Source organism: Artibeus jamaicensis, unplaced genomic scaffold (genome assembly GCF_021234435.1).
Source record: "Artibeus jamaicensis isolate MK-2021 breed Jamaican fruit bat unplaced genomic scaffold, CSHL_Jam_final scaffold_584, whole genome shotgun sequence".
Classification (NCBI taxonomy): Eukaryota; Metazoa; Chordata; class Mammalia; order Chiroptera; family Phyllostomidae; genus Artibeus; species Artibeus jamaicensis.
The window spans coordinates 8785631-8812219 of NW_026522048.1; the positions used below are offsets into that span (position 1 = coordinate 8785631).

General features: G+C 43.9%; 1 long non-coding RNA gene across 9 annotated transcripts in view; it reads right to left on the reverse strand.

Annotated features, from left to right (window-relative positions):
* LOC128626413 (uncharacterized) overlaps positions 1-24730 on the reverse strand; it is a 49302-nt gene extending 24572 nt beyond the window's left edge. For 5 of the 9 annotated variants that reach the window (XR_008390364.1, XR_008390361.1, XR_008390356.1 and 2 more), the window contains exons 1-4: positions 24614-24730; positions 21787-21865; positions 19039-19133; positions 17541-17688 (exon numbers count right to left, since the gene is read on the reverse strand). This is a non-coding gene — a long non-coding RNA (uncharacterized LOC128626413). Of the gene's footprint in view, positions 1-17540; positions 17689-19038; positions 19134-21786; positions 21866-23583; positions 23717-23998; positions 24124-24308; positions 24387-24613 lie in introns of those variants that run through there. The other 4 variants (XR_008390359.1, XR_008390360.1, XR_008390357.1 and 1 more) reach the window with 4 other exon arrangements.
* Between the last annotated feature and the right edge of the window lie 1859 nt (positions 24731-26589).

Consider the following 26589-nt stretch of genomic DNA (forward strand, 5'->3'; position numbering starts at 1 on the left):
ATTGTGTTATTCTTATAATTAAGCCCCCACGATGGCCTCCCATTTCCTTCATGGTTTCAGTCCAAGCTCCTCAGCATGGCAGCCAAGGACGGCCCTCCAGGATCCCCCCAACTCCCCAAGTCTCGTCTCCAGCCCCCTCCCTACCGCCCTGTGCCACGGAGTGTCATGCTTGCCCTGGCTACCATACCTGGCTGTGTACCCTGCAAAATAAAAATCATTTTTCAAGCCCCAGTTCAAACATATTCTCCTATGAGGATCATTGGATGCCCTTCCTCCCCCCCCCCCCCCACAGTCCCCTGAAGAGCCCACTGTTTGGCACTCTGGGAGTCCATGGCTGTCTCGCTCTCACAGACCATGGGCTCCTCTGGAGCCAGGGCTCACAGCTCAGTCAGCCTGGCACTCCCCAGTGCCCAGTACAGAGCCTGCTACAAAGTGCCCCTCAGTGACCACTGAAAAAAGTGACCAGAACCTAGACAGCACCATTATTGCAGTGTGGTAGAGGGAAGGATCTTCTGCCCTCTGCTGGCAACATGAGGAATCGGCCTAACCACAGGCAGCACGTTTTCCTGTCCTTTTGTTCTCAGACCTCCACCCCTCTTACCTGCCCCACCACCCAGCTCAAAACTGGCTGTGGAAGGAAATGCAGAAAAAGGAGGGGGGAACCTGATGAACTGTTGAAACGGACAAGTTGGATTGGCCGCCTGCCTCCTGGAATCATGCCCACACCTTTCTTCCCTCTTGGGCAAAGCTTCTCCTAAACTCTAGGGGTTCCCATGAGACTTGCAGGGGAGCAGTGGGCAGTGGCAGCTCATTCCAGGCTAACTCCCTGAGCCTGTGTCCAAGGCCCCCTTCAGTCTGACTTGCCAGTGAGCCAACTCAGCCCCGCCCAGGCTCTCTCCTGTTGCTTCTTCTCTTCTAAGTCCTGCCTCGTTTCACTGCCCCCAGCTTTAGTGAACATACTCCCAAGACTGTAAATAAGGAAAGACAAGTTCGATGCAGGTGTTGGCGAGGCACATTTGTCAGCTCCCACACGTGTCCCTGCAAGCCCGGGTGCACGAGCCAGGCAGTGCCCCAGAAGGAGGGGCGCATCCTTGGAGGGGAGCCTGTCCTCCCCCACAAACTGTAAACTCTTTGGATGGGATCTTACTTGTTTCTCCTTCTGGCCTGTTGTCATTGACGTGTCACTACTACTGCTGCTTTCCTTGATTTTAGTTCGGGATCACTAATTCTTCCTCCATTGTTAAGCTAAAGCATTGGTTTTGTTCTTGTACAAGGTGGGGCAAAGTAGGTTTTCAGATATTTGCATGGGGAGTAATGCAAGAATTAACCACAATAATACAAGAGTAAAAATGTGTTTTGCATACTCACGACTGTAAACCTACCTTTGCCCCACCCTGAATATAAACACTCTGAACTGACTGCTCACTTGCCTTGATTTTAACCCAGCTTCATACTGGTAGGAAGTTGTCTCTGATGCTCTCTGGGTTTCTCGACTTTTCCCCAAATCCAACACCAGTTAGGATGCCCTGCGTCCCTTCCTTCCCAGGGCTTCAGCAAGTCATGTGACATATTGCACTAACCCTCCCCCCCTGCCCTCCCCCACCCCCCCCCAGCCCCACAAAGAGAAGCACTATCTCTGCTCCTGTTGGGGCTGCAGGTCTGTGTGCACTTTGACATCTGGAAAATTATCTAACGCATGACATGGGACATGGATTTGGGGAAGGAGCTTGGGAGAGGAGACAGAGGTTTGGGAGTAATGTGTACAGTTAAAGGCTCAGAGCACCTAAGACAGCCACCTGCAGGCAAAGATCACCTGCTGTTCACCTTGGTGTCAGTCCTCAGTGTTTATCACACAGGGCACTCAATCAACACCTGATGTCTTGAAAAAGTGAGAGGGGAGCACAGGAAGAAAACAAAAGGGGCTAGGGACCAGAGGCCCATCTGCTTATAGCCTGGAAAATTAGAGCTGCCAGATAGTGTCGCCCTCAGTTTTGGAATCCACCACACGAGGAAGGGAATATTTTTTTCAAATAGCAAATAATCCCTCTTGAGCTCGGAAGAAGTCCTCCTTTCCTCTCACTTAGTTCCTGTTCACTTATCCTTTCCCTGAAGAGTTCCCTCAACAACAATCTGAACAGGCCCCATGAACGTTGCCTTCGGTAAAGCAATAGCTGCCCCCCAGTGGTTGACAGTGTGTTCAGTGAGACAGGGCACAGGTGCAGAAAGATTGCTCCCATCCCCAGGAAGTCTGCGATCTCAGTAGAAGACACCATGAAATAGGAAACTGTCAGTCACCTGGCCCTGAAAATGTGTGGCAGAGAAAGGAAGTGATTTCAGTTAGGGGAGCTGTCAGGGAGAAGCCTGGGTCTGAACTGAAGCCAACTACAAGTAGGAAGAAGAATGGGAAAGTCGTTGTCGGAGGTCTGGGAGCATCGTGAGACCCAGGGACAGCAGTGTCCTCAGAGCTCCCAGCGTGGGGAGAGACGTGGTGTAAAGGGGACAGGCAGCCTGCCCACCCCCATCGTCCTTACTGAGACCTGTGCCCCCAGAGCAGAAGCAGCAAAGAAAACAGCTCCCAGGTCAAAGTATACTTTGGCCACCTTTTCCAGGGCTTCCCTCCCCCTTCCTCCACCCACCCCACAGCAAACCCCATGGCCACGCTGAAAGAGAAAGTGCTGACCAGTCTGACAGTGTCATCTCATGTCATCAGTGAGGCCAGTGCCACTTTGCAGGAGGTGAGGGCTGGGCCATCCAATGAACCTGAGGGGCCGAAAGGAAGAAGGTGGCTGTGACCTCCCTGACTCCCTTCCCCACATTCACAGAAGCACCTTGGGCTGCAGAACTGTGCAGTGCTTCTCTAAGTTCATGACAAAGAGCAGGCTGGGTTTGCCAGCTCCTCAGAGTGAAAGGGGCTGGAGAGCCTTTTCTCTCCGTGCTTATTTCACCCTGGTCCAGCCCCTGCCCCCCATGCCCACAGTTCCGATGAGCAGCCTAAATGCTCCAGCCTCCTAGTGTTTTCTGAGCACCTCAAGCCCAAAGTCCTCTGCCTCCAAAATCGAGTACTCTCCACCCAATCATCTCCTCTCCCGAACTCCAACACACTCCACCACCTAAGGCTCCTCTACCCTCGGTGCCCTGGATGCTCAGGTCCCGCTTGGCAGGGGGCCTTTCTTGTACCATTCAAACCACCTGAAAGACCTTGCTCCCTCCACCCAGAACAAGATGGTAGAAACAAAACAACATGACTTAGAAGCAAAGAAGCTAGCTCCAAATCATTCCATAAACACTGAGTGTCCGTACACTGCTAATATTACCACAACCTTCATGGCTTAAAGTCATTTAGCTTTATGAGTTCCCAGCAGGGGTGTCCAACCTGTGGCGTGTGGGCCACTTGTGGCTTGGGAGGGCTATGAATAAATGCAACCCACACACAATCATAAATTTACTTCAATCATTATGAGATTGTTTTGTGATTATGTGTTGCAATATCTTTATTGTGTCACCCAAGACAACTCTTTTTCCAGTGTGGCCCAGGGATGCCAAAAGCTTGGACACCCCTGGTTTACAGTAATTGAGGCCAGAAGTCCAAGATCAGTCTCACTGGGGAAAACCCAGGTGTCGACTGTACTCAGTTCCTTCCAGAGCTCAAGGGAAAGTTCGCTTCCTCACCCTTTCCACATTCCAAACTCTCACAGCCCCAGGGCACACTGACTTCTGCTTCCATTGTCACATCTCCACCTCTGAGGCTGACCCTCCTCCCTCCCTCACAAAGACCACTGGACTACATTGGATCCACTAGCATAATCTCCCCATTTCAAGATCCAAGGTCACATATACTCATGGAGTCTGGGGACTGGCACCAGGACATCTCTCTGGAGGCCATTATTCAGCTTAGCGCTGTGCCATGCACACGCACACACACACATGTTCCTCTCACAAATCAATAACAAGGCAATCTGATTTTTTTTAGTAGGTAAAAGACACTCTTCACTGCAGACAAGATACGAAATGGCAAATGAGTACACACAAAGATGCTCAGCATCATTATTCATGAGGGAAATGAGAATTATAAAACCGCTAGGATTTTCACTGCATACCCACTAGAACGGTGAAAAGACTATTCAGTACTGGCAAGGGTGCAGAGCACATGTAACTCTCATGCACTGCTGCTGGAAATGCAAAATGGTGCAGCCGAGTCGGAAAACAGTTGAGCAGTTCATTCTAAAGTTAAACATACACTTACCATGTGACCTAGCAAAGCCTGCTGCTCCTCATGAGGACACAAAGAGAAATAAAAACATATTTCCAAACAACGATTTGTACAAGGATATTGCAGTAGCTCATTCTTGGCAGCCACAGGTTAGGCACAACCCAAAAGTCCTTCAGCTGGTGAACAGATAAGCACACTGGGGCACATCCAAACAATGAAATACTACTCAGGAATTAAAAAAAGAAAAACAAATTACTGATACACACAACGACATAGGAAAATCTCAAAAGCTTACCCTGAGTGAAAGAAGCCAGACACAAGGGATACACACTGTATAATTCTCTCCCGTGAAGTTCTCCAACAGGCTAAGGTGTGGGAAAGAGCAGGTTAGTGGCTGCCAGGGCCCAGGGAGCAGGTCTAGTGGGGCTGACTGTGAGGGGCACAAGTGAACTGTTGGTGGGGAGGCTAAGGCTCTGTATTGTGCTGCTTGTGGTGGCTGCATGGCTGTGTGCATTTATCAAAACTCACTGACCTATACACTTAACGTTGGTCAGTTTAGCCCATGTAAATCAGACCCCAGTAAAACTGGTTTTAAAAATCAACTGCATGAGAAAAAGAAGAGTTGGTGAATAAAAATGGAGAAAGATAAATGTTTTCAAGCAGCGGCAGAATCAACTAGGGAAAACCTTGCCACGTGGAAAGATACAGTGATTCAGGGCTGGGAGAACCCACAAGGAAGAGTGGGCTTGTCTGCCTCAAGGTTCAGAGAAAGAGAAGGTGTCACATGTAAGAAATACACCTCTTTTGTCCCTGATTGGGTGATCAGTTGGTCAGAGCACTGTCCTGGTGCACCCAGGTCATGGTTTTGATTCCCAGCCAGGGCATACATGAGTCAACTGATGAATTGCATAAGAAAGTCCAGCAAAAAATGGATTGTTTTTTTTCCTCTCTCTCCCCCTCCCCTCTATCTTCCTATCTCTCTCTCTCAAAAAATAAAAATAAGAATAAATACACCTCTTTCTTTCATTAGAAGGCAATGGGTTTCCTGTGGAATTCCATTCATTTCCCTTAATTTAGCCTTCATATGTTTCTCTAATTAGTGGCTATAATGCACCAGATCTGTGAGGAAGCTGATGACCAGTGTTTTAAACTGTGCGTCTGAGAGTTTTGCTATTTCTTCGTCACTTAGATTTATCTCTGGGGCTTTGAGGTCTCCCTGCGACATTTTTGGTCTGTTCTGGCCCTTTAAGTGGGAGATGCGGCGCCTTGGAGTCCCAGGTCGCTGGGTTGTGACGCTGTATGTGGGGGCGTGGTCAGAGCGCGGAAATGGCGGCCGCTGTCTATCGACACCGCCGCCGCCGCCACCGCCGCGGCAGGTCCAACCACTCACTCCCTTCCTCGCGCAATTAGGCAACCACAGTCAACACGCGGCACCGCCTCCCCACTGTCTCCTCTGCAGTCGCTCACCAGGTGGGTTGCTCGGTCGCTCACTAGGTCCAATCCTGGGTATGGAACCCGTGCGACTGGATTCGCGCGTCTGGATTCCGCGCCCCGGTGCGACCGAGCCCTCCTTTGTAACTCCTCACCCGACGCCGGTTTCGCCCCTTACCGGTCGGGCTGAAGAATTTGTTGTTAGCGGACTTCCGAAAAGTTCAGTTTTCCATGTTCTGGTTGTGTTTTCTGATGCTAATATTTAGTTGTCCCTAAACTTGGTTGTGTGAGGAGGCACGGCACATCCACCTAAACCTCCATCTTGGCGGAAGTACAAAGAGAAAATCTTAAGTGCAGCAAGAAAGTTAGTTACCTACATGGAAGCTTCCATAAGGCTGTCGGTTGATTTCTCAACAGAAACACTACAGGCCAGAAGGGACTGCCACAAAGTACTCAAAGTAAAGAAAACAAGGACCTATAACCAAGACTACTCTATTCAGCAAAGCTATTATTTAAAATTGACGGTGAAATAAGCAGTTTCCCAGACCAAAACAAACAAACAAAAAACCTAAAGGAGTTTAGGTTTGTAAGAAATGTGATAGAGACCGCTTCAAGAATAGAGAGAAGAATTGGTACAAAGAAAAAAAAACAGCAATGAATAAGTACCTATCAGTAGTAACCTTAAATGTAAATGGATTAAATACTCCAATCAAAAGACATAGAATAGCTGAATGGATAAGAAAACACGACCCATAAAGATGCTGTCTACGAGAAATGCACCACAGAACAAATTTTTGCACAGGCTGAAAATGAAAGGGATAGGAAACAAATATACCATGCAAACGGAGAGAAAAAAGAGAGTTGGGGCGGCAATACTAACGTCTGAAAAAAAGACTTCAAAACAAAGGCCATAACAAAAGACAGAAAAGTCACTACATAATATTAAAGGGGTTGATGCAACAAGAGGACATAACTCTTGTAAACATATATGTACCCAGTATAGAAACACCTAAATAGATAAAGAAAATTTTGGTGGAATTTAAAGAAGAGATCGACAGCAATAAAGTCACAGTAGGGGATTTTAAGACCCCACTGTCATCATTGGATAGATCTTCCAGACAATAGTCAACAAGGAAACAGCAGCTTTTAATGACACACTCGATTGAATGGGTTTAAATGATATTTACACATTTTTCTCAAGTACACATGCATCATTCTCAAAGATATATCACACATTAGGACAAGGTAAGATGTGTTAAGATTAAAATAAATCTTAACAAATTCAAGAGGTCTGAAATCAGATCAAGCATTTTCTTGGATCACAATAGCATGAAACTAGAAATCAACTTCACTTAAAAAAACTCAAGAACATTCAAATTCATGGAGGCTAAATCGCATGCTATTGAATAATGAATGGGTTATCAATGACATTAAGAAAGAAATAGAAAATTACCTGGAAACAATGAAAATGAACATACAAACACCCCAAATCTATGGGACAAAGAGATGGCAGTCTTGAGATGGAAGTTCATAGCATTATAGGCCTACCTCAAGAAGGAAGAAAAATCTTAAATAAACAATCTAATCCTACACCTAAAATACCCAGTAAAACAGCAACAAACAGAGCCCAGACTGAGTGGAAGAAAATAATCAAGATCAGAGCAAAAATAATTAAGATCAGAGTGAAAATAAATGACATAGAGACTTAAAACACAATTAGAAAGATCAATGGACTTGGCACTGGTTCTTTGAAAAGGTCAACAAAATTGACGAACCTTTAACCAGACTCATCAAGAAAAAAAGAGAGAGGACCCAAACATATAAAATAAAAAATGAAAGAGGATAAGTAACAACTGGTATCACAGAGATACAGAGGATTGTAAGAAAACACTATGAACAACTGTATGCCAAGAATTTGGACAACCTGGGAAAAATGGGTACATTTCTAGGAGCATAAAATCTTCCAAAACTGAATCAGGCAGAAGCAGAAAACCTGAAGAGACTGATAACAACTGATGCAACTGAAGCAGTAATAAAAAACCTAGCAAACAAAAGTCCTAGACCGGAGGACTTCAAAGGCAAATTTTACCAATCATTCAAAGAAGTACTAACACCTATCCTTCTCAAACTATTCCAAAGAATTCAAGAGGAGGAAAGACTTACAAGATCTTTTGCAAAGCCAGTATTGTTCTAATTACAAAGCCAGATAAAGACACAACAAAGAAAGAAAATTACAGGCCAATATCCCTAATGAACACACATGGTAAAACTCTCAAGAAAATGTTAGCAAACTGGGTACAGCAATACATTAAAAAAAAAAATCATGCACCATGATCAAGTTGTATTTATCCTGGGGCGCAATGTTGGTATAATATTCACAAATCAATAAACATGATACATCACATTAAAAAAAATAAAAGATACAAAAATCACATGATCACATCAATAGATCCAAAAAGACTTCTGATAAAATCCAGCACTGATTTATGATAAGAACACTCAGCAAAGCAGGAATAGAGGGACCGCACCTCAACATAATAAAGGCCATATATGAAGAACCTACAGCCAACAACAGCACACTCGATGGGCAAAAATGACAAGTGTTTCCCTTATAATCAGGAACAAGATATGGATGTCTACTTTTACCACTTTTATTCAACATAGTACTGGAAGTCCTAGCATAGCAATCAGACAAGAACAAATAAAAAGCATCCGAGTTGCAAAGGAGGAAGTAAAACTAACATTATTTGCAGACGACATGATATGGTACATAGAAAACCCTGTAGACTCTACCAACAAATTATCAGACCTAATGAATTTGTTAAGTAGCAGGATACAAAATCAATATTCAAAAATTGATGGCATTTTTATATATCAGTAATGAACTATCAGAAAGAGAATTTAAGAAAACAATCCTGCCCTGGCTGGTATGGCTCTGTGGACTGAGTGCTGGCCTGCAAATCAAAGGCTCCCTTGTTCGATTCCCAGTCTAGGGCACATGCTAGGGTTATAGGCCAAGTCCGCAGCAGGGGGTGTGTGAGAGGTAAGCACAAATAGGAAGTTTCTCTCTCTCCTTCTCCCTCCCTTCCCCTCTCTAAAAATAAGTACAATCTTTAAAAAAATTAAATGAAAAAAAAAAAAGAAAACAATCCTATTTACTACCATCACTGCAACAAAAACAAATTAAGGTAACTAGGAATAAATTTAACCAAGGAGATAAAAGACCTGTACTCAGAAAACTGCAAGACACTCAATAAAGAAACTGAGGAAGATACAAATCAGTGGAAGCGTATATTCCATACTTATGGATTCAAAGAAACAACATCATTAAAATGTCCATACTCCCCAAAGCAATCTATATATTCAATGCAATTCCTATTAAAATACTAATGGCATATTTCACAGAGGTGGAACAAATATTTCAAAACTTTATATGAAACCAAAATAAACTCCAAATAGCCTTAGAAATCTTAAGAAAAAACAAAGTAAGAGGTTTCACCATACCTGGTATTGAACTATTCTCTAAGCCACTGTAATCAAAACAGCCTAATAGTGGCATGAGAACAGGTACATGGATTAACGGAACAGAACAGAAAGCACAAAAATAAACGCATACCTTTACATTCAGTTAATATTTGACAAAGGAGACAAGAGCAGACAATGGAGTAAAGACAGTCTTGTCAATAAATAGTGTTTCATAAACTTAACTGGTTCATACAAAAAAATGAAACTAGACCACGAACTGACCCCATACACAAGAATAAACTCAAAACAGATAAACAGCTTACCTATAACTCATGATACCATAAAAACCTTAGTGGAAAACATAGTCAGTAAAATTTCAGATAACTTGCATAGCAATAGTTTTGCTAAAATATCTCCCAGGGCAAGGGAAACAAAGGAGAAAATAAACCAATGGGATATCAAATTAGAAAGCTTCTGAATAGCTAAAGAAACCATCATCAGAATGAGAAGTTCTGGCCCAGATGGAGGCAGAGGAAGAAACACTTTACTTCCTCACACAACCAAAAGAAGGATAACAACAACGATAAAAAAGCATAACCAGAACTGTCAGAAAAATCAAACTGCTTGGAATTCCAACAACCAAGGAGTCAAAGAAACATTTATTCAAACAGGTGGGAAGGGTGAAGATGGGGGCACAGAGGACACACAGCAAGGCAAGGCAGTAGACCACACAGGTAAGGTGGGGCTGGCTGATTGGGTGGGGTCCCATATCACATGTAGAGATACCAGGAAGTGTCTCTGGGGAGTACATGAGACCACAAATCCCAAGGGTTCAGTACAAGAAACAAAAGACTCAAAACCTCTGGCTGTAAAAACCGTGGGGGTTGCATTGGAGGGAGAAACCCCCAGTCTCACAGTCGAGTCTGTTAGAAAGGCCCATGGGGTCCTAAAACATACACAAACCCACCCACATACAAATCAACACCTGCAAGGGCAAGACCCACTTGTGGGAAGCAAGGGAAGTGACAGAAAGTGGAGCAAGGGCTAGACAAGAGTCACTGTTCCCTCTCCGATGCCTCCCTGACAAACAGCACCACAACACAGCGAAGTGAGTTGCCCTGCCTCGGCCAATACCTAAGGCTCCACACCTTACCATGCAACAGGCCTGTGGAAACAAAGAAATATGGTACAACTGAAAGAAAAGATCAAAACTCCAGAAAAAGAACTAAGAACAGAAAATAAGACAACCTATCTGATGCAGTGTTCAAAATATTGGTAATCAGGATGCTCACAGAAATGACAGAGCTCTGCTGCAAAATGAAGAAATGATGCTACACAAAGTCAAATAAAGGAAAATATACAGGGAACCAACAGTGAAGGGAAGGAAACCATGACTCAAATCAACAATTTGGAACAAAAGGAAGAAATAAACATCGACCTGGCACAGAATGAAAAAGAATTCAAAAAATGAGGAGAGACCGAGGAACCTCTGGGACAACTTTAAACCCTCCAACATCTGAATTGTAGGAGTGCCAGAAGAAGAAGAGGAATAACAAGAAGTAGAAAATTTATTTCGAAAAATAATTAAGGACAATTTCCCCAAAGGGGAAGGAAACAGACTTCCAGGAAGTCCAAGAAGCTCAGAGAGTCCCAAAGAAGTTGGACCCAAGGAAGCACATACCAAGACACATCATAATTACATTACCCAAGATGCAAGATAAGGACATAACCTTAAAACTAGTGAGACGAAAGGAGAGAGTTACCTACAAAGGAGTTCCCAAAATACTGCCAGCTGATTTCTCAAAAGAAACCTTCCAGGGAAGAGGGGCTGGAAAGAAGTATTCCACAAGTCATGAGAGGGAAGGACCTTCACCCAAGATTACTCTGTTCAGCAAAGCTCTCATTTAGAATGGAAGGGCAGATAAAGTGCTTCCCAGATAAAATAAACTCTAAGGAATTCATCATCAATCAGTCCTAATTGTATAAAAGGTTAAAGGGACTTATCTAAGAAATATAAGAAGATCAAAACTTGTGAACAGTAAAGTCACAACAAATTCACAATTATCAACAGCTGGACCTAAACAACAAAAACAAAAACTAAGCAAACAACTAGAACAGGAACAGAATCACAGAAATGGAGACCACATGGAGGGTTATCAGCAGGGAAGGGGAGGGGAAGAAAGGAGTGAAGAGGTACAGGGAATAAGAAGTATAAATGGTAGGTGCAAAATAGACGGGGGGTGTTGAGAATAGTATAGGAAATGGAGAAGCGAAAGAACTTACATGTACAACCCATGGACATGAACTAAGGCATGGGGGAATGCTGGATGGTGGGGGGTGGGGTGGGCAGTGGTGCAGGGAGGAGGGAATAAAGGGGAGAAAAAACTGGGACAACTGTAATAGCATAATCAATTAAAAATACTTTAAAAAGACAAAAGAAAAAAATGAAAGGGAACTCACTGTGTAGGAGAACATATCTGTCAATGATACATCAGACAAGAGTTTCATCTCCACAATAAGAACTTATACAACTCAACACCAGGAAGACAAACAATTCAATTAAAAAATGGGCAAAGGACCTGAAAAGACACTATTCCAAGAGAAACATATAGATGGCACATAGACATTTGAAAAGATGCTTAACATCACTAATCATCAGGGAAATGCAAATTAAAACCAAAATGAGATATCACCTCACACCTGTCAGAATGACTATCATGAGTGAACCATCAAACAAGTGCTGGCGAGGATGTGGAGAAGAGGGAGCCCTAGTGTACTGATGGTGGGACTGCAGACTGGTACAGCCACTGTGGAAAACAGTATGGAATTTCCTCAAAAAATTAAAAATGCAACTATTTTTTGACCTAGCAATTCCACTTCCGGGAATATATCTTAAGATATATTGAAACACCAATCAGAAAGAATATATACGCCCATGTTCATAGCAGCATTACTTAGGATACTGAGATCTGGAAGCAGCCTTACTTCCTATCAGTAGATGAGTGGATAAAAAAAACTCTATAGTTTAGTATTTACACAATGGACTACTACACAGCAGTAAAAAAGAAGTACCATGCACCTTTTGCAACAGCATGGATGACCTCCAGACAATTATGCTAAGTGAAATAAGACAGTCAGTGAAAGACGAAGACCATATTATCTCACTTACATGTGGAATCCAATAACAAAATAAAGTAACAAGCAAAACAGAATATGAGGCATAAAAACATGGAACAGACTGACAGGTGTAAGAGGGGTGGTGTGAGGTGGGGACTGTTTCAAAGAAGGTGAAGAGATTAGCCATGCATGTATGCATGACCCGTGGACAGGAACGACAAAGTGGGCCTGTCTGAGAGGGTGAGGAGACTGAATATGGGGGGAGGGGGGACAAGAGGAAAACATTGGGACAATTCTAATACCATAAATAATTAAAAATTGCTTTTTAATTTAACAAAAACATTACACCCCCAACTGTAGTCCGTCCCCACTCCTCATAGAAAACAGGAATTTTGTTCTCTGGTGCAGCTGAGCCAGGATGGCCCTGGAGACAGCAGATGGAGGGAAGCATGGCAGAGAAGACAGTGTACCTGAAGCCATTTCTCCAGGACACGCTCAAGAATACTGGTTGTCAGGCTCAGAGCCTCGGGGCAAAAATTCAGAGGAGAGGCTTCTCTGGAAAAACTGCTGGATGGCTCTAGGGAATTCCACAAATACTGACACTGGAAGCCCCAACAGAGAGACTCAGTTTATGGGTCCACAGTGAGCCTGCACCACAGACCTTTCCCTCATCCTTCGGCACCTTTTTCTTGGACACCAACAGAAGACAGCCATGGACTGCCAGACATCTGAGGAAAGCCTCAGAACACAACACATAACCCAAAACTGGGGTGGGGGTGGGAGGGACGGGACAAGACGATGCAATGGAAGAAAACCTCAAAAACTACCCTAAGTGATGTCTTCAGAAAGACAGTATTTCCATGAAACAAGAACAGGACGCTACTTTAAAAAAGTTACAGAACAACTTCTTGAATATTTCAGAGATGGCAGCCAAAATAAACTAAACAAAGACTTGGCAATAAAGGTAAAAAAGTCTCGATGAAATGGAACTGAAGGCAAAAACAAAACAAAAACAAACCATGCTGCCCTAAGAGACAGGCAATTAGAAGAAAACAATTACAGGGGAAGCGGGAGGTCCAAAACCAGTGAAGGGGGGCATCAGGAAGATTATTAACAAACATAAGAAAATGTTTCAGGAATGACGGGGCAAAGCCTCCAGATGGAAAGTGCTCACCAAGCAGCCCACGCAAGGAATTCCACAGAACACAGCAGGCCCCCTGACCTGCGATCTCAGAGCACCAAGGAGAAAGGGAAGATCCTGAAAACTTTGGAGGGCAAGGTGGGGTCATGTCACCAAGGACTGAGTGCACGATGCCACTGAACTTCTCAACAGCCACCATGGAAACTAGCACAGAGAAGGAGCAATTTGGAGGGGAGAATTACCTTCAAACTAGACTTATGTACCCAGCCAAACTACTAATACCAACCAAGCAGAATTAATACATTTTCAGAACAGCCAAGTCTTCAACATTTACCTCCTATACAGCCTTGTCAGGAAGATTCTCTGTCAAAACAAGGAAGAAAACCAAGATGTAGAACTGAAGAAACCGAGAATCCGACACAAAACAGAGACACACATAACAACACGGATAAATCTTAAAAATATTGTTCTGTGTAAAAGAAACCAAAAGACACAAAAGAGCACACACCATGTGATTCCATTTTTAGGAAAAGGTGGAAAGGTAAAATTAATCCGTGGAAACAGAAAGTGGACCAGTGACTGCTTGGGGCCAGGGTGAGGTGGGAATGGAGAAGCAGCAGCAGGGAGCAACTTCCAAGAGGTAAACTTTCGAGGGTGAGGGAAATGATCTGTGTCTTATTTGTGGTGGTGGTAGTGACGACATGGGTTTTCACATCTATCAGGACTCACTGAGGTCCTGGCAGGGTAGCTCAGTTGGTTAGAGGGTCGTGCCGATAGATACCCTGAGGTTGTAAGGTTCCTTGCCTGGCCAGGGCACATACAGAAAGCAACCAGTGAATGCATAAACTAAGTGGAACAGCAAGTGGATATCTCCCCCCCCCTCTATCCCCCTTCCTCTCACTCTCAGAAATGAATAAAAAACATTTTTTAAAAAATTACAAAACCAGAAAAGTCACTAATATTGTACACTTAAAAGGGTGTACATTTTTTATGTCAATTACTCTCAATAAAATTGATGTTTTTTCAATAAAGCAACAGCTGTGAAGTAGGTCTAACGAGCAACTAATTCAAACTAGAACAAATGGATGGAGCATTTCACAGAAGTCTCCAGAGTAAAATGAAATTGATTACTGCTATGGACTCAATGTGCACCCCCGCCCCCACCCCCAGTTCATGTTGGAGCCCTAACCCCCTTATTGCCATATTGGAAAAGCAGCCTTTAAGGAGGTGACTACAGTTAAATGAGGTCGTAAAAGTAGAACCCTGATCAGATAGAACCACTGGTGTCCTTATAGAAAGGGAGGAGACACCAAAGATCCCTCTCTCTGTGCCAAATGAGCTAGCAAGGGGCAGTCTGAAAGCCAGGAAGGGAGTCCTCTCCAGAAACCAAAGCCTGATGCAACCTGAATCTTGAATGTTGCAGTCCCCAGAACCATGAGAAAATCAATTCCTGTCATTCAAGCCACCTAGTCTACGGGATTGTGCTGTGGCAGCTCTAGCAGACTGAGATGGTAATTCTAGGTATGGAATACAGGTATCCCCCACTTCATTAGGCAAACTTGGGTCCTTGCTAAAAGCAAAATGGCACAACACAAATCTGCTTAAAGCACATTTTTGGAAAGTGGAAGATTCTCCTCACTTTATGCCATTTCGGCTTATGAAAGGTTTCTTCGGAATGCTGTGCAGTTGTTCCTCAGTATCCACAGGCCACTACTTCCAGGACCCCCACAGATATAAAACTCTGTCAATGCTCATGTCCTTGCTATAAAATGACTTAGTATTTGCACATAACCTGTGCGCATCGTCCAGTACACTTTAAATCGTGTCTAGATGATTTGTTTTCTTCCCAGCTTCCCCCACCTCAAGGTGGGGAGGCAGAGTCCAGGGGGAAGGCAGAGAAGGACAGGCCTGGCCCTCCTGAAGTCCTCAAGGGCAGACAGGCCACCCCCAAAGTGTCTTTAAACCTCTGCCATGGGACCTGCAAGGTACCTAGAAAGGGGGGAGAGAGCGAATGGTTGGGTGGAGGGGCACACGACCTACTGCCACCGCCCTGCTGTCTGCGCTGCCAGCTCGCAATGCCACTCGTGCCTCTGTGGGCAATTCCCCACACCTGCAGGGCCTGGAGGGCGAGGGGCTGCGAGGGTATATGGGGGGGCAGATGAGGAGGCATCAGCGTGGTTGGGGGGGTGAGGGAGGAAACCCAGATGGAGGGGCCTGGCTCTGGGGCCTGGTGGGCAGAGGTTGCCTGGGGCAATGGCAGATGCCAGCCAAAGGTGGCTGGACATTGAACCAGATTTGTCCAGCTCGGGCTGCAGCTGGGCGCACATGCTGGAACTAGTCTGGCCACAGGGAACACCCCACTGCTTCAGCACCAAAGGCCAAGTTCCCCAGACGTGCCAGCACCAAGAAGGTGGGGGTGTGGTGGTAGGGGTGGTGCACATGGCTGAGAGCTCCCTTCCTCACAGCTCTCTCCAGACTCTGGCGATAGGAGGCACCTGCGACCAAGAGGCTAGATTTATAATAGACAACATGAGGCAAATGTTATGTAAGTAATTGCTATACTGAAGTCTGTACATGTTCAGCAACCACTGTAGGCCTAACTACATAGTACAAGTCAGCAACAAGGTAGCTCCCCCCCAGCCCAATATTTTTGATCTGAGGTTGATTGAATCCACGGGTGCTGAACTTTCTATGGCCTGGAAACCTGTATTCTATTGAGAACACTGGATAATGTGTGAGCGATTGGCATAAGCATATTTTTAAAAAAAACTTTTAAAAGGCAGTTATTAACTCTAGAAAAACAAAATTATTCAAGGAAAAAAATGATCAGAGTATACTGACTTAGCAGAGACTAAAAATAGATTACTACATCAGGACAGAGAGGGAAAAGAAATGGGAAGAAAGCTACGTCTTATCCATCACAACAGGAAGGCACCCATGATTAAAATCAAGAAATAAAGAAATAGCAGCATGCAGCTTACGATTTTGAAATGTGCTAAGCAAGTGTATTTTCTAAGACACAGACAAAAGAACTAAAAGCACCTGCCCACCAAATCAATAAGTTTGACTTTGTAAGTAACATGTAGTATTCTGTGATAACCATTTTTACAGGGCTTTCAACAAAGGAGTCCAACAAAGTCAAACACCGTGGAGTAGTGAAAATAAGGACTTTCAATATCCAGATCTATGAAGCAGGAAGTCACTACTGATCTTAAGACATTTTGGTGGGTTGGTAGTAGAAGTCACACTGCACTGGGTTTAAATGGAAGGTATGAATGTTAGTGAAATACTAGTTAAAAAAACAACCCCCCCTGCACATTGCATTCCTGACCTGCACTTTATCCATCGGCAGGACTTGTTCTCTCCTACTCACTAAACATACATGAAAGAACAAAATGAGACAGTACAGTACCCCAGTCTGCCCTCCTCCTGTCTCAGGAGATCATGTCATCTCGAGAAACATGACATGCTTCCATCAGCAAGTGAGAGAAAAGGAATGGGTCACTTTCTTTTATTCATTCAACACACACCTACTAAGAGCCTTCTGGGGACCTAATAGGCCAAGCTCTTCTAGATAACAGGGATACAAAAGTGAGGACCACAGGGTCATATCCTCCAGGAGGTCACAGCCTAGTTGAGGGACCCTCACATCAACACATACATTCTACTATCACATAGTACTTGCTATAAAAGACAATAAATAAAGTACAAGAGAGAAGCAAGAGCGGATCACCACAGCCCTAGCAATCCTCAACAGTCAATATCTAATAAATCCCTCATTGCAGGCCGGGAAGCAAAACTTAAGGGCCCTTGAAGCACTCAATAACCTAGTTCCTGGAGATTAAACCAATGTATTCAGTATGTGAATAAACCAAAGTAATTTCTATGTTGCTCAACATCAAAGCAGTTGTGTGCCCAGAGAAATCCAGAAAGGTTCAGTGCTGTGCTTCCGTAACCATTCAGATTCTCATTCACCTTCAGGCTAATTTTCCGTGGACCCTGGGGTGTGTTTAATGATTTAATAGAGGGGAGTGAGCATTCCTCAGAAAAATAAACTGAAAGAACTACTTTGCCCAACTTCAAACCATGAAAATCTCTGCTTGGGTAAATAAGCCTCTGACTAATTGTAATCAAGGACTCCCAAGAGCCCTCTTGGACCCCACTATTCATACTTACAGTGCCGGTTGGACTCTCAAATATCCCAATCTTGCCAGCCTCCAACACCTGGTAAAGCTCTGCCATGAAGTCTTTCTGGATGGAATAGGGTGTGAAAGGAAAAGGGAAATGGATGCCACCAACCTCCTGGGTTTTATCAGCCATGATCCTAAGAGGAAAAAAACAAAAAAACAAAACACCTTGTGGTTCTCTGATGAGCCAGAAAGAACTGGTTTAAAAACTAGAACAATTCCTGAGAACAGTCGCAGGACCAGTTATGGAACTTCTCCTTAGGTTGTACATTTTTTTTTGCAAACACACACCATGCTCTCTCCATCATGTGCATGTCCCCATGTAGCCGTATCAACCCATGGGGAATCCATCTAGTGACATCAAAAGTGGCTCTAGAAGAAGGAAGCCTAGGAAAGCCCCTGTACGGGAAATCCTTGTCATTTCTCCTGGGATGCTTTTGCTGCTAGGATAGCCTTGTAGTGCCCCCTAGGAAAGCCTTGGAGATTTTCTCTGGGATCAGAGGTGTTGCCTATAATCACGTCTTTAGTTTTTCTTCTCTCCGTTGTCCTCAGGGCAGCATTTGCATGTCATATTTATTTGCTTCACTTTATCCTGTTGCAAAGATCTCTAAGTAAAATCATGGCACACTGGCAGAAAATTACAAGTACCTTACAGCTTTTCTTATGTGGTGCAGATTAACATACATATCCCTATTTTACAGATTATCTTCAAATTGCTTGAGTTCACCCTACCCTCCTCCATTTCCAGCACCAACCAGAGCTGCCTCCACAAAATGGTTGGGCCTTAAGAACCACAGCTTTCTGTCTGGCTCCGGACTGGCAGAGCGCTCTTCACAAGGACTGCGCCCAGCTGGAAGAGCTCCACAAAGGGAGACCACGGCATCTCTTTCCCCTGCCAGGCCAAGGTCTAAGGCAAACTCTTCCGCTCCATGTCTATGCCATCTTTTTGTCGTCTCTGAACCTGACTTTTCTGAGATAGCATTTGCATCTAAGGAACTTCCTTCCCTTAGTCACCATCTGGAGGACTGACTCTTCCATCCTGGTCCCACACTCTCTCTATGAAAGTCACTGCTCCAAGCTCTTTAGCAGGCCCATCTTTCACAAGTACAAACATTAATAACCCTAAAACCATTTGCATCTTTGTTACCTAACTAGCCTCAATAAAACCAACAGCAGTGTCTGTTCAACATGAGGTTTTGAAAGGCAGTTACTATAATGTTTTTCCAGTTACAGTTTAAGGGCAGTTCAAATGACTGTAGAGGTGGGAGGATGAACTACAAGAACAGTGACTTTAAAAAACATGGACAATTCAATAACGAGAGGGAGGCATGTAATCAAATAACCATTACCACGTGAAGGGGTAGAGAAAGGCGTGTAACAAATTTTGAACACCTGTGTGCTAAGCATGCCACAGGCCCTTTTGCTTCTATTATCTCATTTAATCTGAAAAACACTTAAGGATACAGTTGTTGCATCTGGATACTTACAGAAATGGAATAATTGTTCAAAGTCTCAGCTAGTTAGAGGAAAACCAGGGATCCAAACCGAGGTCCAGAGGACTGTTTTAGTCAAATTTAACAGGCTGCAGGAGATAACCAACAGACATAAAAGGGAGATTTATTGAAAAGATACCTATTGAGAATTGAGACCATCTGGAAAAAACAATGGAAGCTACCACCAGGGTGGGAGTTCTGGCACACTAGAACTACTGACACACTCAAATCTCAAAACAGCTCCCAGAACCTCACCAACCAGTAAATCCATGGATTTTCACTCTCTGGCTCACTCACATGCCAGATGGAGCCACTGACTGACCTCCTCTGCTTACTCACAGCTTCTGCTCATTCAGAACTTCAGCCTGAACATGGTCACTTCAGCTGTCTGTACCTTTTAGCTTCAGCTCCCACTACCACAAAATGCTTTTCATGTTTCTCAGTTTTAAACCCCAAGAGAAATATCTGATCAGTACCTCCTGACCTTTTAAGACAGATCCCTGGTCAACCCACACAAGGGTAAAGCACGAGGCGGTCCTGATCCTCCTGGGCCTTGCACTTGCCGCCCTCCCCACTGTCACCCTAGCCCCCACACCAGGGAAGGATGAGTCCTCAAGAGTTAGGGCCACTCAGCTCTTCAGAGAAGCCTCTCCCTCTGCTTCACCATCCTAGTGGTCAAATACCCTCTCTCCAAATACAGCCATGTGCGCATACGTGCGTGCGTGCGCACACACACACACACACACACACACACTGCTCTACTTTAAGTCACTCATTTATTTCAATACCCTGGTATGTTTAATTTCTTAGCACTAGCAGCTAACTGGGTTGGCCAAAAAGTCCATGTCGTTTTTTTCCTCATAAAATAAAGACACAAATTTCATTTTCACCAATAAATTTATTGATTTGGGTATTTTGAGTATGTTGGCCTGGCTCTCTCCTGCTTGTGTATTGTTGATTGTTCTCAATTAATACCTCGTTTTGATTGCTATCAACTTCAACTGGTCTAACTGATCCTGGAACATTGTCCTGAGAAATCTCCAGCACCAAACTTCACACACCACTTGTGACATATTTGACCAGTCACAGTATCTTTTCCATACACTACGCCAATCTTTGTTGTGCTTCGGTTGTGTTTTTACCTTTCTTGACATAATGAAGCATAATATGCTGAAAATGCTCTTAATATTAAAATGCCAACACAAAAATTCACCAATTTTGATATGCTTTTTTTAAGGCACATCAATGTAAAAGCTGTCACAAAAAAATCTAACAAAGTTGTCTTGAATGTAGTTAAAGACAACTGAGCATGACTAGAGCCATCTTACAGAAAAAAACAAATGAATTTCTTGGCCAGTCCACTATTTTATTTAGTCCTTCCCACTAGAATATATAAGGTCCATCTGGAAAAAGTCCACCCACTCTTAACATAATGGGAATTGTTTGCATGAAATTGATGTAACCTGGCAGCGAAGGCAAGTGGACTGGAATGCACATGTGTGAATGATGATTTTACTTTACTAGTCCTGGGGTTGGTAGATGCCATTGAGTGACTGTATATTGTGTGGCTGTTGCAAAATGACTGAGCAAGTAGAACAATGAATCTGCATCAAATTCTGGGCTAAGCTTGAACATTCCTCAGCAAAAACTATCCAGATGATTCAGAAGGCCACAGCTATGGCCAACTGGTGATTGGCAGCCTTATCAGGACAACACTCCTTCTGATGAATTGTGTCTTATACAGGTTTTTTTGGGCAACACATCACATCGCCCAGCTGATTCAGCCCCCCTACAGCCCACATTTGGTGCCCTGCAACTTGTGGCTATTCCCAAAACTAAAATCACCTTGGAAATGGAAGAGGTTTCAGACTGTTGATGAGATACCGAAAAATATGTTAGGGCTGCTGATGGCAACTGGGAGAACTGTGTGAGGTCCCAAGGTGCCTCCACTGAAGGGGACTGAGGTGCCACTGTCCTATGTACAATGTTCCTTGTATCTTCTTCGATAAGTGCCTCTAGTTTTCATAATACATGGCTTGGTACCTTCTGGACAGACCTTGTAAGCAGCATATAAGAAGGGACCTTGTCTATCTTGTTTTTCCCTACCCTTAGCACTCAGAGACAGGTGCTTTGGCAACTAGAAAACATTCAATAAAAATCTGATGTATAAATAAAAAGCCAGTTTGACATGGAGGCTGTAGGTGGAGGTTTCTGTTCCTAAGGGGTAAGGGTGGAGCTACCCCGTGACTTAAATATCTAGTCCACAGGACAGTTCTTTAAGTTTCCAACTGTCTTCATTTAACCTCACAACAACCCTGTGTGGCCAATATTTTTATTAGCTCCATTTGACAGATGAAGAAACTGACAGTCAGAAATGTTCAGTGATTTGACCTCAGTCAATGAGAAACTGCCTGAATCTGAGCTTTGAACGCACATCTGCCAGACCGTCCCGGCCCTGACTTTGTATCGCCACACTCTCCCTTCTCACCAGGATAGGTAGGGTGAAGAGACTTGGTTAGAGTAACAACTTTAGAGTGACAACAGAAAACAATACAGAAAGACAGTTATTATTATTTCATTCACTGTCAGTGGTAATTATGGATCTCATTATTCCAGAAGCAGCACAAAGCTAAGAAGGGAGAGGTTAAAGAAAAGTTTAGCCCCTGCCAGGTGGCGCAGTTGGTCGGAGCTTTGTCCCCCGCACCAAAAGGTTGAGGTTTGATTCCCGGTCAGGGTACATACCTAGGTTGCAGGATTGATGCCTGGTCTGGTCACCTATGGGAGGCAACCAATCAATGCTTCTCTCTCCCTTCTTCTCTCCCTAAAATCAATAAACATACCCTCGGGCGAGGATTTAAAAATAAGGGTTAAGATAAATCCATGAATAGTGGATACACTAAGTACACCTTTTAAGGTTGATTGGTGTTGCTTTTTCTGACCTCTTTAGGTTGGTTGTAGGGAGCTCAATCGTGACCTCCCACACAAGTTCTTCCTAGAATGCCTCACCAGTGCTAAAGCACATACCAGCACAGAAAACTTTACACTCATTAACTGTGAAAGAACCTCAGGTACATACTGTCCTAAAGTGTTCATGTTCTTCAACCCTCAATGATCATTCCTTATTTACTTAGGTATAAACTATTGTTACAGACTGAACTGCCACAGAGTCATGTGTTAAAGCCTCAACCCCCAACAAGAGACTCCAGACTTTTAGGAGATAATTAACATCAAATGGAAAAGGAAACTGAGATGCATAACAGGCAGGAACAGATCAAAACATGGCTCAAGAACAACTCAGAGCCCCACAGCTGATAAATCTAAGGGAACAAGAAATAGCCAAACTTTCAGATGCACAGTTCAAAACACTGGTGATCAGGATGCTCACAGAACTGGTGGATTTTAGTCACAAATTAGAGGAACATATGAAGGCTAAACTAATTGAAATGAAGGGAAATGCACAGGAAACCAATAGTAATGGAAAGGAAACTGGGACTCAAATCAAAGGAGTGGACCAGAAGGAGGAAAACAATGACCAAACAGAAAAGAGTGAAGAAACAAGAATTCAAAAAAAAAATGAAGAGAGGCTTAGGAACCTTCAGGACATCTTTAAATGTTCCAACATCCGAATTATAGGGGTACCAGAAGGGGAAGAGGAACAGCCACGAGTGGAAAACTTCTTTGAACAAATAATAAAGGAGAACTTCTCCAATTTGGCAAAGAAAATAGACTTCCAGGAAATCCAAGAAGCTCAGAGAGTCCCAAAGAAGTTGGACCCAAGAAGGAACATGCCAAGGCACATCATCATTACATTAGCCAAGATTAAAATGAAGGAGAGAATCCTAGAAGCAGCAAGAGATAAGGGGACAGTCACCTACAAAGGAGTTCCCATCAGATTGTCAGATGATTTCTCAAAAGAGACCTTACAGGCAAGAAGGGGCTGGAAAGAAGTATTCCAAGTCATAAAATCCAAAGACCTACATCCAAGATAGATCTATGCAGCAAAGCTTTCATTTAGAATGGAAGGTCAGATAAAGTACTTCTCAGATAAGATCAAATTCAAGGAGTTCATCATCACCAAGCCCTTATTATATGAAATGTTAAAGGGACTTATCTAAGAAAAAGAAGATTAAAAAAGATGAACAATGAAAGGACAGCAAACTCACAGTTATTAAGAATCACAACTAAAACAAAAGCAAACTAAGAGGACAGCTAGATCAGGAGCAGAACTATAGAAATGAAGATAACATGGAGGGTTAGCAACAGGAGAGTGGGAGGAGGAGAAGGGGGGAGAAGGTACAGAAAATAAGTAGCATAGATGGTAGGTAGAAAATAGATGGGGGGAGGGCAAGAATAGTATGGGAAATATAGAATCTAAAGAACTTGAGGCATGTGGTCATAAACTAAAGGGGGTAATAGTGGGGGAGGGGCTGTGCAGGGTGGAGGGGAATGAAGGGGGGAATAGAACTGTAATGGCATAATTAATAAAATATATTAAAAAATAAAAAATTAAGTCATGAATAGTGAGGTCCTAATTCTTACAGGAGGAAGGGCGAGAGCTCTCTTCACCAGCCCTGTGCAGACGAGAAGGAGGCCTTCTGCGAGAGAGGAAGGGGGTTCTCGCTGCTGACTGCATAGGCTGGGACCTTGGTCTTGGACTTCCCAGCCTCTAAAACTGTAAGAAAAAAATTCTGCGCTTTAAGCTACGCTGCATATGGTGGTGTTATCTTATAGAAACCACAGAAGGCAGAAACAAGTATGTTCCATGCACTACCTGGCTTCTAAGCTCCTAAAACGCTTTAACTTCACACACCTGGGGAGACAACGCCGCCTCACCTACTGTGAATCCAAAGCCACAGTATGCAGAGCCGCAATACTGCCACAGCTGGGTGCATGGCCCAGCCCCGACAACCCTGCTCTGTCCACCGCCAGCCCCATCCATCCTCAGAGCTCTCACACTGTGTAGGAAAAACCCGCTACTTTTCACGGCACGTCCTCCAACAATGTGGTCAGTTCCACTCATCCAAATCTTCTCGACTTGGATCTCACTCCACCTTGATTTTCCACCTTGAAGGGTAGACACTAGGGAAGAGCCATTAACAGTGTGAGCTCTGGGGTCACACTGCCAAATTTGGGATTCCAGCTGTATTTGTGCCTCAGTTAACACCCCTAACCCTCAGTCTCCTCATGTGTAAAAGAGAGGTCAAAGCGCATACTCACAAGGTTGCAGATACCACTAAACAAGATATTTTATGAAAAGCGCTTACCTCACTTGGATTACTGAACCCCCTGGTGCGCGTTAGCTACTGGGACTCTTAAGCACTGCTCCAGTTCAACTGCAGCTCCCACTCTCAACGCACCTCCCATTCCCCTTCGCATTGGTTTACCGCCTGTCCATCACACCTCAGCCCCGCCCCTAAACATCCGGAAAATTTTTCCCGCTCTGGACTGCCCTCCCCGCCCCCCAATCCCGCTTAGCAGGCCTCCGGTTTAGGCTCACCCCGGAGTTTGCCCTTTTCTCACTTCGTTTCTCCTCGTCCTAAGCTTTGTTACCACACCGCACCCTGCTCACCTTGTTTTCCGGAAGAACGGGTTTACTGAGAGAAGACTGGTGAGGCAGCAGAGCGAACGAAGCTGAATTCAAAATCGCGACTCCCACAGCCCACACCAACCCCAATAGAATCACGCATAGCCGCCACGCCCCCGCGCCACGCGCGTGCTCACACCGGCCTCTGGCGCGTTTTCTCTCTTTGCCTCACTGCGTTTGCGCGGCGGGTTCCGAGCTGGGGTGGGTTTTTTCGGGCGGTGGGATTGCTGGACGCTGAGCGTAACGGACTCTCAGAACCTCTCTTCAGAGCGCAGCCTTTGCTCTGGATGGTGGACCTCCGCTGCGCTCCTGCTCGATGCAGAATGTTTGATCTTCCGCTAATTAGCGCTAGAGGTACCAAGCCCTCTGCAGTTCCTGGACGTGGGCAAAGTGTCGGGTAGTCACTAAACGCCGCAGGGCCTGAGTGCTGTATCCGAAAACTGAGAATCCTGTGTACCGGTCCCCGCCATAGTCGGGCCTTAATATGTACAAACCTGTTATTTTACCTCGCGATTGACGGTACGCACCTCCACTGGGTTGTGCATGGGTTGTACAGGAACTAGGACGTCTTTTTTTTTTTTTTCCAATTACAGTTGACATAAAACATTAGTTTGAGGAGTACGACATACTGATTAGATGTTCATATAACTTTTGAAGTAAGTGATCACCCTGAAAAGTCTGTTACCCACCTGATACCACATGAAGTTATTAAAATACTACTCGCTTTTTTTTATACTATTTTTACCCCCTACCCACGTTGTAATTATAACTGGCAATTTCTACTTCTGAGTCTCTACAACCTTTTCACCCATCGCCCAGATCCTCTCCCATCCAGCAACCCTGGCAACCATTAAATTGTTCTCTGCATCTGAGTTTCTCTTTTGTTTGTTTTATTTTGTTTTGTAGATCCCACAGAAGTGAATTCATGGAGTATTTGTCTTTGTCTCATTTCACTGAGAATAATACCCGCTAGGTCCCTCTATATTGTCTCAAGTGGCAAGATTTCATTCCTTTTTGTGGCTGAGTAATATCCCATTATACATGTACCACACCTCTCCTGTGTCCATTCGTCTATGGATGGACACTTAGGTTGCTTCCATTTCATGGCTACATGAATAATGATGCAATGGGCTGCATATTATCTTTTCAAATTAGTGTGTTGGAAACCTTTGGATAAATACCCAGAAGTAGAATTGCTGGGTTGTAAGGTAGTTCTATTTAAAAATTTTTGAGGAACCTCCATACCATTTTCCACAGTGGCTGCACCAATTTACAATCCCACCAATAGTGCACGAGGATTCTCTTTTCTCCACATCCTCACCAACAATTGTGCATTAACTGATGATGGCCATTCTACAGGTATGAAGTGATAACTCATTATGGTTAATTTGCATTTCTCTGATGATTAGTAATGTTGAGCATCTTCTCATGTGTCTACTAGCCATCTGTATGTCTATGGAGAAATGTATATTCAGGTTCTTTGCCCATTTTTTAATTGTATATTTTTGGCGTTGACTTGTATGGCTTCTTTATAAATTTTGGATATTAACTACTTCTCAGATGTATCATTGGTGAATATGCTCTCTCATTCAGTGGGTTTCTTTTCATTTTGTTGATGGTTTCCTTTGCTGTGAAAACACTTTTTTTCCTAACAACGTTTATTTCTTTAAGTATATATTTTTTAACATACATTTTAGGGTGGGAAGTCTTTCATTTTTAGATTTAATTTATTCACTTATTTTTACAGAGAAGGAAAGGGAGGGAGAAATAGAAAGAGAGAAACATCAATGTGTGGTTGCCTCTCACACACCTCGCACTGGGGACCTGGCCTCAGGAAGGTGCCCTGAGTGGGAATGAAAATTGTGCCCCTGGCACTCAATACACTGAACCACACCGGCCAGGGCTTAAATTATATTTTCTTGATCATGTTACAACAGTTGCTCATTTTTTTTCTCCCTTGT